The sequence below is a fragment of the Theobroma umbraticum genome, unplaced genomic scaffold (genome assembly GCF_002168275.2).
Source record: "Theobroma umbraticum cultivar Fairchild unplaced genomic scaffold, ASM216827v3 scaffold_146.0, whole genome shotgun sequence".
Classification (NCBI taxonomy): domain Eukaryota; kingdom Viridiplantae; phylum Streptophyta; class Magnoliopsida; order Malvales; family Malvaceae; genus Theobroma; species Theobroma umbraticum.
Window position 1 is genome coordinate 2069614 of NW_018397265.1, and position 5337 is coordinate 2074950.

The window sequence follows — 5337 nt, forward strand, 5'->3', positions numbered from 1 at the left end:
AAAGAGGTAGACTTGCTGAAAAAAATTAAAAAATTATTAAAAATCACCCCACTACTTTCAATAAAAGAAATAAGCTTGGGGGTTTGACATTGTGATGAAAAAAATAGACAAAGGAAAGAAAGAAGAGAAAAAGTAGAATAAAGTGTTGACAGAAAGAAAAGTTGAAAGTGAAAAAAGGAGTTACTTGGAGAAGGAAAATAGAGCTCTATATAGGTCTTAAAATAATTATGTGCTTAAGGTGATGATAGCTAAATTATATCTTTTATCCTACCTTGTCCCTAGCCATACATTACAAGCTTAATAAAGAGCTATTGATCCATGATTTCGTAGTAGCCTACATTAGTGGAGAGAGTTGAAAAGCAAACTTATAGAATTCTAGTACTAATTTGAATTTTTCATTGGCAGAAACTCATCTAGATGTCATAATATCCTTTGTAAAAGATTTCACACACACAAACACACAGAAATCCATTCGAGAATGTGCTTGCATTGGAATTGAAACATGAATTGAATGATATATATATTTTTCCTTAAGTTAGAGACTGATAGATATACTTTTGAGGAGATTATGGGACATCATTGAAGTTGGTGCACTTTACGTCTAGTAGTTGCTTTAATTATTTTGTTTTCACCATTTAAATTGTTTATCATAAGTTAGTTTCTTTTCTATGTTTTGCTCAATGACTAGTAAAATCTTAAGTTTGGGGGTGTGATAATTCTACAATATAGAGTTATTTGGTCTTAATTTTGATAGTAAATTGGCTTAGTTTTTGTCGTAATGCATAAAAATTAATTAAGTTTTATTTAATTATTTTAAGTTAGTTAATTAGGTTAGTCAATCGAATCATAGTTAATCTTGTGTTTAAATTGAAGGTTATGTGCTTAAGATAAGTTATTATTGATTTATTTATGCCTTTGTAGGTGTTTATTGAAAAAGGACTATCAATGGAAGGAGAGAAATTTAGAGATGTAGACTTTCATTGCATATATCTTGATCCTTTGACCAAAACTCTCTCTATAGAACTCCAAATGAGGTAATTATTAGACCATTGGAAAGATAAGAGAAACAATTACAACTTTTGTATTTACACTTCATCCAGTTTAGCTTGGAATGTGGTCAACAACCTTGTTGAAGTTGAAGCGCTGCAGTAATGTTGGAGAAAAAAATTAAATCATGATTTTTGTAAATTAAATGGTTGAGGTCATAGCCTTGGTGAAGGTAGGCCACAACTCACATAGTCGAATGAGAAAATCCTTGTTAGAATTTACTTCTTTCTTCACCTAACTTAGCCCAACTTCAAAGCCTTATTAAAGCAGCCTTTCAAAAGACTTTTGTAAAGACAAAAAAAACACAAGATTTGGAGCTAAGATTCAACTACAAAATCATTGAAAAAAAGTTCTCACTGGAGCTGAAAAGAAATTGAAGAATTAAAGAAGATGTGGAGATCAAGATTTCAACTTTTGAAGTTTCTTTATTCTTTTTGTTATTCTTTATTTTTCTTGGTTTAGTTTCAATATTTAAACTTTATTTGATGGTGATTTGTGACATTATGGGGAACTAATTTAGTTATCTAAGATTATGATTGAACTCGCTACATAGTTTGAATTATTTATCACTCTTTTGCTTAGGTTGATGGTTTTAAGTTGTTTATTCTATTGTTCTTAATGTTTTTAATTGTCTGGCCACCATTTAGATTGAATTGGAAATTTAAGTTAAACTTTGACAAAGGAGATTTAGAGTAGACTTGGAATAGAATAGCGTATGATCGAATGCACTTAGTTGATTAAGTTGTTTGGTTTGCATACAAGATAAACATATATTTATAAGTCATACATAGCCAAGATTAGAGCATAAACTTAATGAATCTTTCTTCAATTTAATTTGCGTAGACATACAGTAAGTTGACTGGAAGAGACATTTATTTGAGAAACTTGACAAAGACTTGTAAATAATTTAGGACTTTAGATTAGCAATTTAATCCATTTAAGTAAGTTAAGAGAGAGATACAATATTCAAATGAAGTATTAAGGGATGCCATAATTTTAGGTTTGGTAATTAATTGAGTTTTTTTAAAACAAATTTGTTGATTACATTTAGATTAGTTTTAGTTTTATTTTGTTAAATTTAATGTTTGCTTTTTAATAACTTCAATTTGGTTGCTTGAATAAGATTAAGATGTGTTAATTTTAATGGTTAACAATAAGAACTAAAATAATTCTTTGTTGGAATGATACTTTACTTCATCACTATATTACTTGTTTGCGATATGTGCACTAGTGTGGATAACCCAACAACACCATGATTAGTTGTTCTCTATTTACGATCTTCATAACATGGCTATAGCCTCGTAGATGTCTTCTAGAAACGTAATATTTCTTGCGACATCATTGATTTCATCTTCATCACCTAAGCTACATGCATCAAAGGGACAAGAAACCACAACATGATGTGCACCATCTGGGACATCTCCAAAGATAGGTTCAATGTCATGGTGAAGAATCGAGTAATTACTTTGATTATTTCGACTTGAAGTCTATTGTGAAAAATTAACACCTTCATGAGATTGGAGTGCACAAGTAGTGTCTAATTGTTGGAGAAAAATCTCCGAGAAAGTGGGCTCAATGAGTCGTGATTTGCCCATAACATCAAGGCCCATCATATTCCCATATTCTATGTCATTTTGAAAAACATGGTACAAGCAAAAGCAACACAGCAGGGATGATATGAAAGAATATTTTCCATTCATAGAAAACCCATCTAGGGTACTGTATAAAGAATGTCTGGCTTATATACAGAGAATGACAGGTATAAAATAATAAAGAAGGCCTAACTAATTTTTACTTAACTAACACTAACTAACTAACTAAACTAAAATTTGAAATGAAGCTTATTAATTGAAATGGTGAGTTTCATATACAATATGCCTTTGTCTCCTTGCTTTAGTTAAACGGTGCGTATAGGGAGAATGGTATTCTTTAATGGCTTTAAAGCTTGACAACCTATTTTCTCTGTTATGATATTTTTTTTCTTTTGTTCTTTAGCTATCCAAGTCAATCTTGAAGCTATTTATATACTTCCATTTTTGATACTCCCTCTCAAGATGAATGATGAATGTTATCAACGTTCATCTTGCTTAACAAGCTCCTAAATTGTTTTGGCTATAAAGCCTTGGTGAAAATATCTGTTAACTGCAGACTTGTTGAAATAGGCAAAGGTTTGATTTCTCCAGCCATTACCTTTTCACTAATGAAATGGCAATCCATTTCAATATGTTTGGCCTCTCATGGAAGACCAGATTTTTACTGATGTAAATTGCTGATTGATTGTATAAATATAACTCTACTATTCCTTGATGCACAATTCCAAAATCTGATAACAGAGACTTTATTTACACAATCTCACAACAGGTTGTGACCATTGATTAATACTCAGCCTCTGCTAAACTCTTTGCAACAACTACCTATTTCTTTAACTTCCAACTTAATAAAGAATTTCCAATGAAGATACTGTATCCAGTAATTAACCTCCTTGAACAAAGGCATCTTGCCTAATCACTATCACAATAAGCTTTAATTTTTCAACTCTGATTTGGAACTCATTAAAATTCCTTGCCCTGGTGATCCTTTCAAATACTTCAACGCTTTATACGTTTCCATATGATATTTGTGTGGCTTTGGGGTGGTTTCTCCGTGGACAATGCCACCTTAAATCATTTTTTTAGTCTTCATCATTTACTCCCCTTTATTTTAGTAGGCGCCAGTCTTCTTCATCTGGCCGCATTGCATCAATATGGATCAAATAATCCATTGGGTGTACATTCAGAGATGGATAAAATTTCTTTTTACCCTTATTTTTATGTAAAGGATCTAGTAGGTTAGGTAGCTTTTGCTATCTCTTTTTCTATTTGGGTTTTTTATGCTCCCAATGTTTTGGGGCATCCCGACAATTATATACCTGCTAATCCGATGCCCAAAAAGTCAGTTCTCAAGCAAAGATCAGCAGTGAAGAATCAATTTTGAGACAAAAAAAAGTCAGTTCTTGAAAGAGAAAATCTTCAAAATTTGTGAAAAACCAACATCTCAGAGACAAAGGATCGATTCTTAAGAGACAAAATGCAAAAGGAACAAAGTAAAGAAGAAAAAACCAATTCTACATGGAGAAGATGTCAGTTCTTGAAACACCAAAAGTACAACTTAGAAACTTGGTGACCAAGAAAGACATGGTACAACTAGACAAAGGTGGAATGGCAAAAATCAAGCTTAAATTCAAATTTTGATGCTGGACCACAATAAAGAACCAATACCTTAAGGCAAAAGAATCAATTTTCCAAGATTATAAAGGTGTCATCTTTAAACCTAGTTGTAGAAAAATCGACAGTTGAAAGTAAAATAATTGATTCTCTATAGATAAAAAGTGACAGACTTTGTGAAGAATCAATAACTCAACAACAAAGAATCGATTCTACAAATGCGACAAAATTTTGCAAGCTGGTTAAAATGTTCAAAAAAGTATTCAAATCTCAGTCCAATCCAATGGGCAAAAAATCTCAAAAGTTATAAATATCCATCTTAAGGTTGTTAAAGAAAAAAAAGAAAAATTTGAAAGAATTTGAATCATCTTTGAAGAAGAAAATAGAAAAAAAAACGAGAAAAAGCTATGAGTAGAAAAGTTCTCATCTTTGAGCAAGCAAAGAACCTAAAAATCACATTTTTATTCTTCAGTTGATTATTCTTGAACTTAAACCTTCTTTGATCATCCATATCCTTCTAAAAGTTCTCTCCTTTTTTATCCTAAACTTCTTTATCAACCTTACAAGAGGTTTTTAGTTGGTGATTCACTAGAATCCACTATTATATTGGTTACACCTCTAAGTAAAAGGTCAAGAGATTTTTCCTAATCCTTTAAAAGGTTTCATCTTGCATAAAGGTTGTGCTTGAACTTGAAAAAAGTAGTGTCTTGATAAAAGTTATGCATGATCTTACAAAAGGCACATTGTAAAGGTTATGCCTAATCCTACAAAAGGTATGTCATAAAGGTTACACCTGACCTTATTAAAAAAGCAAGCCAATAGTGGATTCAAACACCTTATGCTATCTAAGGAGAGGACATAGGCATTAGAATGTCAAACCTTTATAAAAATCCTATTGAGAACTTTTTATCTTTCTACTCTTTACTCATTCAAGTTATACTTTATTTTGTTGTTTCATTCTTTCATAATTTAGTTGTATTAGCCATGAGTTACATTGTAACGACCGCTCCTCGATTGCTACCGGTGTCCAAGTCTCGTGAAAGAACCCACCAAGTCCTAAACAAGCCTTACTTAAAACGTTAGCTAT